The sequence below is a fragment of the Callithrix jacchus genome, chromosome 3 (genome assembly GCF_049354715.1).
Source record: "Callithrix jacchus isolate 240 chromosome 3, calJac240_pri, whole genome shotgun sequence".
Classification (NCBI taxonomy): Eukaryota; Metazoa; Chordata; class Mammalia; order Primates; family Cebidae; genus Callithrix; species Callithrix jacchus.
In genome coordinates this window covers 29,274,511-29,289,198 of record NC_133504.1, presented here as the reverse complement: position 1 = coordinate 29,289,198, position 14,688 = coordinate 29,274,511, and the positions used below count along the sequence as shown (strand labels likewise).

General features: G+C 39.9%; 1 long non-coding RNA gene across 3 annotated transcripts in view; it reads left to right on the top strand.

The window, feature by feature from the left end:
• Positions 1 to 14,688, top strand: part of LOC144581911 (uncharacterized) — a 54,447-nt gene that overhangs the window by 15,488 nt on the left and 24,271 nt on the right. For all 3 annotated transcript variants that reach the window (XR_013533335.1, XR_013533336.1, XR_013533337.1), the window contains one exon: positions 1,979 to 2,067. This is a non-coding gene — a long non-coding RNA (uncharacterized LOC144581911). The remainder of the gene's footprint in view (positions 1 to 1,978; positions 2,068 to 14,688) is intronic.

Genomic DNA, 14,688 nt, shown 5'->3' with positions numbered 1-14,688 from the left:
AGATGGCCTGGGATGGCTTGCTGGATCTGCCAATTACTAGCTGGATTTCAAGCAAGTAATTAAAATTTTTTTGTTCCTCTTTTTTCTTCCATGTAAAAGACAGATACCTGCAATAACAGTATTTTCCCAGGACTGGCATAAAAATAAAATAATATTTGTACATTTCTGTGAATATAATCTGATACCCACTACATTCTCAATAATGTTACTTTAATTTTATTCACATACTCCCTCCTTCTTGAATAACTCTACTCTTAGTTTCCTAAACTTCACACTCCATTAGTTTTGGTAGAATGGCAATTTATGACTGCACTGAAGACCACACAAAAGGAAAATGATGTGCTCAGGGGTTTAACAATGTCAACTGAAATAGAAAGCTTCTCTTCTGAGCCTAAAAAATCTCTTGCTTTTGTACATATGAATTTATTTTTGTTTGTATGTACCAGGGTAGACATGGCTAAAAATTAAACTTAACATTTAAATATCTGGGTTAGTTACAGAATTACAATGTAAGGGGTATTCACAGACTTTCCAAGTTTCCTGGGTGGAAAATTAGGGCATTGATTGATCATGAAGGAGTAGAAATATTTATGTGCACATGAATAAAAGTGAAAATGTTGGATCTGCTTTATGTGTTGTTTTAATGGGCTGCTTATTCTCATCAAGGCCTATTCCTGTCACTCTTATTGTGTGTAGACCTATAGCTGGAGAAACCTGAGACCATTTTAAGAGAGACAAGTGAATAATCCGAGCTAGGAAGAAACAGATTATACTCCACGAGATAGCAATATTATTCTAAATTGTGTTGGCATAAACCTAGGGGAGCTATGTGATAATAAATTAGAAGGGTGTTAAACCAAGGAGCGTAAAATATAGCATTGGATCAGGCAAAATTAATCAACACAGGTGCACTTATTCCAGATGTAATGTGGTAGGTTAAACAGATATGAGTGTTTTGTTTGTGACTTATTTCTTCTATATGTCTTAAGGTCCAGCCCTGCTTCCTATTATCACCCTAGATAATATTATCAATACTTGTTTTTATATACTATTTATTTTCAATAGTCTCAAATGTTTATATACCACTGCTGTTTTTTTCTCTGAGACCTAGACTTTTAGATTTCAAAGAATCTTCTCAAAATCTCCATTTGGATATCTGAGAGAGAGAAATTTGAACCTTTATATATCAAAAGATAAACTCATCATTCCTCTCATAAAAATGGGTACCCTGCAGTGCTCCTCTCCTATAAATGGCCAGATTATCCACCCATTCACATAAGTGAGAAAACTGGGATTGACTCTTGACATTTCCTTCATCCACTGCCAATAAATAACCAATCACCAGGTCTTGCTGTTTTACCCACTAACAGCTTTCTAAGTCCTTGACTGTTTTTATTTTCAAATTTCCTCATTCCTCAAAGATTTCAGCACCTGAAGCATTACCACTCTTTTCAACATGCAATATCTGTGTAGATTATCTGTCAATATCTTGGACTCTAAATTCATTGGCAATCTCTCTCCCCATGATTTTTCTTGTACCCTATCCCAGATGCTAACATTCAGGGTCATGCTGTCATCTTTGTCAAAGCCAGCCCTGAAGTTCCTTCAAATTTTCAATTTCAAGCATCACATTCTCCAACTAACACCTCCTCCTTTTCTTATCAATGCTGACTAGACAGGAACTTTTATTTCACCAGTCTGGCACCCCAGCACATCAATCCTAACTCTTTTGTCTCCTCATGTCCTCTCCTTTCTCCTTATCCAGCTTAAATTCATAACCAGTTCTTCTAATTATTCTTTGAACATGGACTGAACCCCTTTTTCTTTCTCTCACTTTTGTAGTACTTTTGGCAAAGCAACAACCTTTTAAAATTATTTGCCTAGTCCCTGCTTGCATCAACACAGATTATCTCTCCTTTTCGTAGAGATTGGCTAAAACAGTTCACCAAACCTATTTTCCTTTCCTTTTGGGTACAAGGCTAAACAATGCTTCCTGGAGGAAGGAGGACTCAAGATGGCGCTGTGAGAACAACCCAGGATTGGAGCTTGCACTGAATCCACAAAGAGGTGAGTCTGAGCTGCATTTCCAGACGGATCTTTGTTGCCCACAGAACGGGGAAACTCCCAAGTATAAAAAAGACACGGGACGCCAGGCAGTAGGTCTGCCTGGCGAAGCCAGCAGCCAGGGCGGCGGCGGCAGGCCCTACCCAGCAATCCCCACAGGGCGCGCTTGTCCGGGTGCCCTGTTGAACCGGCAACCTGAGACTTGAGAGGGCTGGACTTGAGACTGAATGAGACTTGGACAGTAGACCAGCCAAGGGGATTGCAGGGACAGAGCGTTTGGGGGACCCAGTGGGACGAACAAAACCGCGATTTCAAACTATCCGGAGCAGATGGTCCGAGACGCTCTGTGGGGGAGGGGCGTCCACCACTACCGAGGCAACCCGCCCCAACTGAGATACACGCCCACTGCTGACGCAGCCAGCCATTGCCGAGGCAACCCGTCCCTACTGAGATACACGCCCACTGCTGACGCAGCCTCCCATTGCCGAGGCAACCCATCCCTACTGAGATACATGCCCACTGCTGACGCAGCCCGCCACTGCCGAGGCAACACGCTACAATGAAGAGACTCCGCAGCAGGGCATGGCGGAGACCACAGTAGAGCCTGCAGGAACAGGGCGAATCACACAACAGCAGGGCGGAGCCTCGGCAGGCAAACAGTGGCTAGTCTGCCTTCAAGCTGGGCAGGACACCTCAACGGACATCGAAAAATAAAGCCCAAACCCCCCAACACAGAGCATTTGAGATCAAAAAGGGTTTTTTTAATGAGCTCTGTTGCAGCAGAATCAAACATAGCAGCCTAACAGCCCTGAATGAACAACAGAGCTCACAGCTCAGCAATTGAGCTCCAAAAAAGTATACACTGTCTCCTCAAGCAGCTCCCTGACCCCTCTATATCCAAAAGACTGACATTTGGCAGGCATCATCCTGGGACAAAGATAGCAAAAAAAGAAACGGGTAGCATCCCTCACTGTGCCACAGCTGCTAGAGGTGCACCCCAGACAAGCAGGGCCTGGAGTGGACCTCAGCAGTCATACAGTGAAGGGGCTAGGCTGGTAGAAGGAAAACCAAGTAACAGAAATACTTCATCATCAACAATCTGGGTGTCCACTCAGGGACCCAATCGAAAAGTCAGCAACTACACAGACGACAAGTGGATAAACCCACAAAGATGGGAAGAAACCAGCGAAAAAAGGAGGAAAACACCCGAAACCAGAACACCTCGCCTCCTAGAAAGGACCAAAACTCCTCACCAGCAAGGGGGCAAAGCTGGATGGAGAATGACTGTGACGAAATGACGGAATTAGACTTCAGAAGGTGAATAATGAGAAACTTTTGTGAGCTAAAAGAACATGTATTTAATCAATGCAAAGAAACTAAGGAACTTAAAAAAAGGTATGAGGAAATGATTACAAGAATGGATAACTTAGAAAGGAATATGAATGAATTAAAGGAGCTGAAAAACACAATACGAGAACTTCGCGAAGCATGCACAAGTTTCAATAGCCGAATTGACCAAGCAGAAGAAAGAATATCTGAAGTCGAAGACCAACTCAGTAAAATTAAACGAGAAACCAAGATTAGAGAAAAAAGTGCAAAAAGGAATGAACAAAGTCTCCAAGAAATGTGGGACTATGTGAAAAGACCTAACCTACATTTGATAGGTGTACCAGAAGGGGACGAAGAGAATGAATCCAAGCTGGAAAATACTCTTCAGAACATCATCCAGGAAAACTTCCCCCACCTAGCAAGACAGGCCAACACTCAAATGCAGGAAATACAGAGAACACCACACAGATATTCTGCAAGAAGAGCAACCCCAAGGCACATAATCGTCAGATTCAACAAGGTTGAAATAAAGGAGAAAATACTAAGGGCAGTCAGAGAGAAAGGTCGAGTTACCCACAAAGGTAAGCCCATCAGACTCACAGCAGATCTCTAGGCAGAAACTCTACAAGCCAGAAGAGAGTGGGGGCCAATATTCAACATCCTTAAAGAAAAGAACTTTCAACCCAGAATTTCATATCCAGCCAAACTGAGCTTCAGAAGTGAAGGAAAAATAAAATCCTTTGTGAACAAGCAAGTACTCAGAGATTTTGTCACCACCAGGCCTGCTTTACAAGAGCTCCTAAAAGAGGCACTACACATAGAAAGGAACAACCAGTACTAGCCATTCCAAAATCACACTAAATGCTAAAGAGCATCAACATAATGAAGAATCTACAACAACTAACAGGCAAAACAGCCACTTAGCATCAAAATGGCAGTATCAAATTCACACATAACAATATTAACCCTAAATGTAAATGGACTAAATGCACCAATCAAAAGACACAGACTGGCATATTGGATAAAAATCCAAAACCCATCAGTGTGCTGTATCCAGGAAACCCATCTCACATGCAAGGATACACAAAGGCTCAAAATAAAGGGATGGAGGAAGATTTACCAAGCAAATGTAGAGCAAAAAAAAGCAGGAGTTGCAATTCTCATCTCTGATAAAATAGACTTTAAAGCAACAAAGATCAAAAGAGACAAAGAAGGCCATTACATAATGGTAAAAGGATCGATACAACAAGAAGAGCTAACGATCCTAAACATATATGGACCCAATGCAGGAGCACCCAGATACATAAGGCAAGTTCTTAATGACTTATAAAGAGACTTAGACTCCCACACAATAATAGTGGGAGACTTTAACACTCCACTGTCAATATTAGACAGATCAACCAGACAGAAAATCAACAAGGATATCCAGGGCTTGAACTCAGACCTGGAGCAAGCAAACCTGATAGACATTTACAGAACTCTCCACCCCAAATCCACAGAATATACATTCTTCTCAGCACCACATCGCATGTACTCAATAATTGACCACATAATTTGAAGTAAAGCACTGCTCAACAAATGCAAAACAACTGAAATCATAACAAACAGCCTCTCAGACCACAGTGCAATCAAGTTAGAACTCAGAATACAGAAACCAACCCAGAACCGCACAGCTTCATGGAAACTGAACAACTGGCTCTTGAATGTTGACTGGGTAAACAATGAAATGAAGTCAGAAATAAAGAAGTTCTTCGAAACCAATGAGAACGAAGACACAACATGCCAGGACCTCTGGGACACATTTAAAGCAGTCTCTAGAGGAAAGTATATAGCAATAAGTGCCCATATGAGGAAAATGGAGAGATCCAAAATTGACACCCTATCGTCAAAATTGAAAGAGCTAGAGGAGCAAGATCAAAAAAACTCAAAACCCAGCAGAAGACAAGAAATAACTAAGATCAGAGCTGAACTGAAGGAGATTGAGACACAAAAAACCCTTCAAAAAATCAATAAATCCAAGAGCTGGTTTTTTTGAAAAGATCAACAAAATAGAGAGACCACTAGCCAGATTGATTAAAAAGAAAAGAGAGAACAACCAAATAGATGCAATAAAAAATGATAAAGGGGAAATCACCACAGATTCCACAGAAATTCAAACCATCATCAGACAATATTACAAACAACTCTATGCACATAAACTAGTAAACCTGGAAGAAATGGATAAATTCCTGGACTCCTGTGTCCTCCCAAGCCTAAATCAGGAGGAAGCTGAAACTATGAATAGACCAATAACAAGGTCAGAAGTCGGGGCAGCAATTAAGAGCCTACCACACAAAAAAAGCCCAGGTCCAGACGGGTTCACAGCCGAATTCTACCAGACACACAAAGAGGAGCTGGTACCATTCCTTCTAAAACTATTTCAAACAATCCAAAAAGAGGGAATCCTTCCCAAATCATTTTATGAGACCAACATCATCCTGATACCAAAACCTGGCAGAGACCCAACAAGAAAAGAAAACTTCAGGCCAATATCCATGATGAACATAGATGCAAAAATCTTCAATAAAATATTGGCAAGCCGAATGCAACAGCAAATCAAAAAACTTATTCACCATGATCAAGTAGGATTCATCCCGGGGATGCAAGGCTGGTTCAACATACGCAAGTCTATAAACGTAATTCACCACATAAACAGAACCAAAAACAAAAACCACATGATTATCTCAATTGACGCAGAGAAGGCATTTGACAAAATTCAACAGCCCTTTATGCTAAAAACCCTCAATAAACTCGGTATCGATGGAACGTATCTCAAAGTAATAAAAGCTATTTATAACAAACCAACAGCCAATATCATACTGAATGGGCAAAAACTGGAAGCATTCCCTTTGAAATATGGCACTAGACAAGGATGCCCTCTTTCACCACTCCTATTCAATATAGTTCTGGAAGTTCTAGCCAGAGCAATCAGGCAAGAAAAAGAAATAAAGGGTATTCAAATAGGAAAGGTGGAAGCCAAATTGTCTCTATTTGCAGACGACATGATAGTATACCTAGAAGACCCCATCGCCTCAGCCCAAAAACTCCTGAAACTGATAAACAACTTCAGCAAAGTCTCAGGATATAAAATCAATGTGCAAAAATCACAAGCATTCGTCTACACCAATAACAGACTGAAAGAAAGCCAAATCAAGAACGAACTGCCATTCACAATTGCTACAAAAAGAATAAAATACCTTGGAATACAACTCACAAGGAACGTAAGGGACCTCTTCAAGGAGAACTACAAACCACTGCTCAACGAAATCAGAGGACACAAACAGATGGAGAAACATTCCATGTTCATGGTTAGGAAGAATTAATATCGTGAAAATGGCTATACTGCCCAAAGTAATTTACAGAATCAACGCTATCCCCATCAAGCTACCATTGACTTTCTTCACAGAACTGGAAAAAACCACCATGAACTTCATATGGAACCAAAAGAGAGCCCGCATAGCCTAGTCAATTCTAAGCAAAAAGAACACAGCGGGGGACATCACACTACCATATTTCAAACTATACTACAAGGCTACAGTAATCAAAACAGCATGGTACTGGTACCAAAACAGAGATATAGACCAATGGAACAAAACAGAGACACCGGAGGCAACACAACATATCTACAACTATACAATCTTTGATAAACCTGACAAAAACAAGCAAGGGGGAAAGGATTCCCTGTTTAACAAATGGTGTTCGGAAAACTGGCTAGCCGTGTGCAGAAAGCAGAAACTGGACCTCTTCCTGACACCCTACACTAAAATTAACTCCAGATGGATTAAAGACTTAAACATAAGACCTGGCACCATAAAAACCCTAGAAGGAAATCTAGGCAAAACTATCCAGGACATAGGAGTAGGCAAGGACTTCATGAACAAAACACCAAAAGCATTGGCAACAAAAGCCAAAATAGACAAATGGGACCTAATCAAACTCCACAGCTTCTGCACTGCAAAAGAAACAGTCACTAGAGTGGATCGGCAACCAACAGATTGGGAAAAATTTTTTGCAGTTTACCCATCTGACAAAGGGCTGGTATGCAGAATTTACAAAGAACTCAAACGGATTTACAGGAAAAAAACAAGCCCATTTAAAAGTGGGCAAAGGATATGAACAGACACTTTATGAAAGAAGACATATATGAGTCCAACAATCGTATGAAAAAATGCTCATCGTCACTGGTCATCAGAGAGATGCAAATCAAAACCACATTGAGATACCATCTCACGCCAGTTAGATTGGCGATCATTAAAAACTCTGGAGACAACAGATGCTGGAGAGGATGTGGAGAAAAAGGAACACTTTTACACTGTTGGTGGGAGTGTAAATTAGTTCAACCATTGTGGAAGACAGTGTGGCCATTCCTCAAGGCCTTAGAAATAGAAATTCCATTTGACCCAGCAATCCCATTACTGGGTATATATCCAAAAGACTATAAATCGTTCTACTATAAGGACACATGTACACGAATGTTCATTGCAGCACTGTTTACAATAGCAAAGACCTGGAATCAACCAAAATGCCCATTGATAATAGACTGGATTGGAAAAATGTGGCATATATACACCATGGAATATTATGCAGCAATCAGAAATGATGAGTTCGTGTCGTTTGTAGGGACATGGATGAATCTGGAGAACGTCATCCTCAGCAAACTGACAGAAGAACAGAAAATGAAACACCGCATATTCTCACTCATAGGCGGGTGATGAAAAATGAGAACACATGGACACAGAAAGGGGAGTACTAAACACTGGGGTCTATTGGGGGCAAAGGGGAGGGCCAGTGGGAGGGGGAGGTGGGCAGGGATAGCCTGGGGAGAAATGCCAAATGTGGGTGAAGGGGAGAAGGAAAGAAAAGCACACTGCCATGTGTGTTCCTACGCAACTGTCTTGCATGCTCTGCTCATGTACCCCAAAACCTAAAATCCAATAAAAAATTTAAAAAAAAAAAAAAACAATGCTTCCTGGCTTCTGTTGACCTAAAGCGTAGGCATGACATTGAAATTAACCAAGAAAATGTGAGTAGAAATGATGCATACTACTTCTAGGACTGAGATAAATAAAATTTCTCAAAATCTTTCATTTTCTCTCTTCCTCAATTTTCCAACTGGTTATCAATTCCCAGGATAAACCTGAAAAACGTGTTGAGCTTCTGTTGGCCAAAATCACAGAAAGATGCAGTTGTATAACCTAGGATTCCATCCTATTGCCTCTTAGGCTTTATGTTACTAGAATGGAAATCTCTATTGTGCTACATTACTAAGATTTCAGGGTTTTCTGTCGCAGCAGCTTGCATTACCTTAACTACCTTAATAAAACCACTATAGAGCTATGTCTCTTGGCATAGCCATCTGCACACTCAGCTGCTAGTTGTTCTAACTTTTAAATTCATAATCACTGATCTTCATTGTTTCCCAGCATTAATACTAGAGTCTTGTAATCAGTCTCCTACTCTCCTAGAATATAGTTCACACTTTTTCCTCTTTCCTTGAAACTCATATCTGATCTGTCTACAAATCCCATCATTAATACCTTCAAAATACATACAGAATGTAACCACTTCTTTACCCCCAGGTCCACATTCCGTCTATTTTAATTGAATAGCTTCCTAGCTGATCCCGCTGTCAATTCCAATACAGCAGCCAGGGCAATGTGATCAGAATGCAAGACAAATCATTTCAGATCTCAAAACCCTTTGTATCAGTTAGAGTCTAGCCAGGAAAATAGAAGCCACACTGGATATCTCAAACTAAAAGGTGTTTTCCATAGATGTTGGGCGCCTGAAAGAGAAAAGGGTTAACACAGAGATTTAAAAACTCAGGCAACAACTGACAATGTTGGTTGTTGAAACAAATCGGAAGGGGTGGGGTCTCCAGAATCTAGGAGCTTAGAAGAGGGGCTCTGCAGAGCTGCTTCTATACTTCCAGGAAAAGAGCTGCTCCCGTGGAGCTGCTGGTTCCTCTGAGAGTGTGCCACAGGGCTGTCCTGGAAATGCCACAACACAAGGGAGGCTGGGTCTAGCAATGCCGTCAAAGACAGGAAAAACAGGAAGGAAGTCCCTTCTTCTGCTCTTCTCTCTACGTATCCTGCAGATGGAATCTAAAAGGAAGCCTGCTGGCAAGGATAACTGGAAAATGTAATTTTCAAAGTCCTCCCAGCATCGCAGAGTCACCTTCTTAGGTTTCTCAGCGTTTTTAATCATTCCTCTACACGTATTTTAACTTCCATGCAACAACAGTTGACGACTTCATGCTTCCACCCAGCAGGGTCCAACTCTATTTTATATAAATGAAGTCATTTTCATACTTTCTTCCATATAGAAGGGACTCAAAGTCTTAACATTTACCATATTAGGACCATATGGAAGAAAGTATCCCATTTGGGAATGATGATAAATCCTCTTCTTATTCAAATGCAATCACACCAACAATCCTTACATGAAGTAATAGGGATGAAACAAAAGATGAAAATAATCCGTGATTTCTATGGTGTCACATAGACTCACTGGTGAGTCCGTGGTCAGCTGCTAGGCTGACGGTACTGATCTTTGGATCCTCTCATGTGTCTGGGTCCTTGGCTGTAACAGCTTGTCTCTTCCACATGGTTTTTCCTTCTCCAGATGGTGAGCACAGGCTTTTCTTCATGGAAGTTGCAGGGTTCCAAGAGAGTGAGAAGGAGGATAAAAAGTCTCTTGAGAAGCAAGCTTAGAACTCACACAATGTCACTTATATTCTACTCACTAAAGCAAATCACAAAGTCATCCAAATTCAAGACACTGAAAAATAGATTACACCTCTTGAAGGGAGGCACAGCAAAGATGGCTATTTTGCAAAATGCTACATGTATACATAAGCAAGAAACATACATAGCTTGCCTTTTTCTACTACATTTTCCCACTTAATTGCCCACTGTGACATGGATTTTTTTTCCTTGACCTCTTAAGTACCCACTTTTTGATCAGTGGTCAAAAATTATTTTTGAGTTCCTCGGATAAGCATCAGTTTGGTTTAGTGTACAGTCACCTATGAAATGCAGGCAGGCATGTCTCAGTAAGGTCTAGAAAACTTCTACAGTATTCATTTGTGGCAGTGTTGCAGAGTACTTTCTCAAAAGGATCCAGCTTTCCTTTTGATCAAAGAACTCCAAGTCTGTGAATGCCTTTAGATTCAGGAAGTAGGTGAGAAATTGTGAATATTCAAGTCAGATTTCTGCCCATCAAACATAGCATTCTCCTATTACACTGATTAAGTAACACTTTAGAAATCTGTCTATATATTTTCCTCCTAAGGGATTTCATTCCTAAGGAATTGAGTAAGTATGGTCAAAGCTCCCTGCACATCAGTTCTGATTTCTAATTCTTCCTAGCGATCTTCACAGAAATTACATAACTCTTACTCTTTGAAGTATTGCTTCTTGACTTCACTACTCCCTGATCCCATGATACACATTGAAACTAGGGATCCTTTTTCTATAATGGCATCTGCTCTTGCCACCTTTAGCCTTTAGAGGATAGCTGCTGTAAAGCTTTACAAAGATACTGACACATGACCTAGAAAAAGGGATGTCTTCCGACCCTCTAAACAAATAGAGAGGGGTGGTGGGTATGCAAGTTTCACAAGTAAAGTCCACTCTAATGTTCCTACATCCCTAAGCCATTTTTGACACAAGGCTAGGAAAATTCTCATCTGAAAGAAGGCCACCATTGAATCCAATAAATTTAACAATTGTTAAAACAACTTTAGTCTGCTTGACTTATCATATTAAATCTGGAAGAAGTACACCTATGTTGAGAAATATGATATGATATAATGTCACATTCCATTCTCCTTGGTCTAACACCCTTATGCATGATGTTAATATTTATATGCCATGATCACATATATTCCCTAGGTTCGTGTCAATATAATTTAGAAAAATACAGCAATTCTTTTGGAGTATAACTTACTTCTTCTTATATTGGATTTTTCACTTGGTCCTGTTGGAATATATTTAGATTGCTTTAGCTGTACAGGACTAGGCTCAATAGAGGTGGTAAGTCTTGAGGAGAACAAGCATCTCATTGAAAGGAATACTCAGAGTGGATTCAAGATTTTCAACTTTATGCTCCAGCAGATATCTCTATTTCTTCCCAATCAGAATCTTGATTTTCACTTAGGACACTTGCAAAGTCTATGAATACCCCTTTCATTGTAGTTCTGTAACTGACTGAACTACTTAAACGTTGAACTTAGTTTTCAGATATATTTGCCCCGCTATATACAAACTAAAATAAATACATTTGTACAAAATAAAAGATTATTCTAGGATCACAAGAGAAGTTTTGAGATTATTAAACTCTTGAGTTATTTTCCTTTTGTATAGTTTCCAATGATCTCAGAAATAGCCATTCTACCCCAAAGTCATCACAGTCATTATTACTACCATATCCATCAACTGCAGTCATTTCATCCCCCAAGATACTCACTTATGTAAGCACTTTATCCCAAGCAATCACAGGTGATAATTTAATTAAATATTGCATGCCATGTCAGTGTCCCCATTTTCTGCTGACAAAGAACTTAGCATTAAGTTTAAGGTCAAGGACATATCTTAAACATTTCTATAATCCCATCTTTGAGGATTTTCTGGCATCATTCCCAGTACCTGACACTGTAACCATCAGGGAAATAGAAACCACCTCAAGCGTTTTGAACAAAGGGTAATTAAGCAGAGAATTGGTGACATAGGTGTTTGATAGCTAAAGGAACAAAGATAGACTATTTCAGTAACGCAGATATTAAAAACTCAAGAAGAAGCTGCCATCTCTAGGTCTTCAGGACCGAGGACAGGTAAAACAAAATTACCAGAACCCAGAAGGTTAAAAAGCACCATGGAGTTGGTACACAGACCTCTGGCAACTGGTCCCAAATGGCTACTGCTGTTACCTAACACCTCGCCAGAGAACTGGTCCTGGAAGCTCTCAAGGAAGGGTGAAGCTTTTAGCTGCAACTTACCAAAACAGGAAAAACAGAAATGTGTAGTCCCTTCTCCCCTGCCCTTGCTTTCTATCGGCAAAACTTAAGAGGAAACCATTTGACTAACAGGGAAATGTAGTTTACAGAGTCATAGAGCAAAGCACAAAAGGGTGCTTTGGAACCAGGAGCTCATAGGTCAGTAGTTGGCACAGGCTTCCCATCTCACCCAGAATAAAAGCTAAAATTCCACAGTGATCTGTAGTTTCTACCTAACCCAGTCCCTTGTCACTCTCAATTTCACCTCACCCCCCCTGCTACTGCCACAGAGACACCTTGCTCCTTCTTGAATACACCAGGCATGTTCTCATCTCACACCCTGCACACTCACTGTTCATTCTGCCTGAAATGCTCTTCTCTGAGATCTTCATGGTTCACTCCATCATTTCCTTCCATTCAAACATTACTTTCCCAGAGAGGCCTTCCTTGGAGGCCTACAATTTCAACTCACAGCAGCATTTTATTTCCCTCTTCCCTGATTTCTTTTTTCCATATGTACTGATCATCCTATAATATATTATATATAATATATATTAGTTTTCTTGAGACAGAATCTCACTCTGTTGCCCAGGCTGCAGTGTAGTGGGGTGATCTCAGCTCAGTGCAGCCTCCACCTCCTGGTTTCAAGCAATTATCTTGCCTCAGCCTCCTGAGTGGCTGGGATTACAGGTTTGCACCACCTGAGACCAGCCTGGCCAACAGGGCAAAACCCATGCCTGACTAATCTTTGTATTTTTAGTAAAGGCAGGGTTTTGTCCTGTTGGCCAGGCTGGTCTCAAACTCCTGGCCTCAGGTGATTCACCCACCTCAGCCTACCAAAGTGCTGGGATTACAGTTATGAGCACCATGCCCAGCCAATATACTATATATTTTAATATATTGATCTTATTATATGTCTTCTCCAGTAGAATGTGAGTTCCACATGATGGAGACTATTATTTGTTTTACTCATGGCTGAATTCCAGTGACAGAACAGTGCCTGGCAAATATTTGAAATTCAACAAATGTTTTTTGAATTAGTGAAAATCTACTAACACAAACCTATCCTGGTCAACTCTCACCTGGACGCATCCAGGAGTCTACTAACTGCTCTCCCTTCATTCATTCTTATTTCTGCCGATCCATTTTCAATGCTGCTGCTGTAGTAATTTAAATAAAATAACTATACATTAGACTACATTCCATCCCTGCCTCTTTACCTCAGTCATGGCTCTATAGGTAATATTGACTTGTTTAAGTAAACTCTATTCATTCAGGTTTCCTTTAATCATTTAATAATGAAAATTTATACATATGGCAGTTTTTCAACAGTTTTTCACTTGACTTGTGTTTTTAGTGATCTTTTAAATAAATCTTTGCAAAGTCTCTCATTACCTAATTTGGCTTCTGACACTGTAAAAATCAAGTGGATCATTTAAAATCTGATCTTTTGTATGTAGACATGAGGAAAATAGTCTGTCTTACTTAACACAAAAGTTATGGTCTTAAAATGTTGCCTGTGAATCAATATACATGTTAAAGTCTAGGTTTATATTTCAAAGTTTATAATAAATTGAATATTCATTCTTTTGGAAAATTCTTTGGGAATAAGACATAATAAAATATCACTTAAGCGCTTATGAAAACAAAAATTGCCTTATTCATAAAATGTAAATGTGTATTTTATATTTTGCAAAGTAGATTAAAAGTCTAAAGGGGATCATTGTTTAACAAAATTTCCATCAACTCTTGTCTTACCTCTAAAATAGAATAATATGACCCCTTTTGTCTGTCCAAAACCTGTTTCTGTGCTCTCTTTAAAAGCTGTATACTTGCAGAAATGAACAGATTGATCTAGTCTGATGGAACAATAAGATGCAGCAAGAATCTGGGCAACAATTGAGCCTGCCTGCTTGTTTTTCTTTATTCTGAACTACCATATCGCTTGAGCTTTGCTTATGCCAAGCTGGTGGTTGGATGTGGGTGCCTTCTCTTAGTGAATTGTAACAGCCCGGAGGTCAAGATTTTACTTACTTTGTGCCCCACAGAAGGCTTTGCATGGGGTAGGTACTGAAATCGTTTGTTAAAAATACTTTAAAAATTGAACACAGACAAAAGTATATGAAGCAATTCTATTAAAACATCAATGGAAAATTTAAAGCTAAATTCAAGTCCTCAGATTCAATGCAAAGAATGAACACCCAGATTAACAATTATGTAAAATTTGGTGTTCTATACAATGAATTGGGCAGATAGCCATA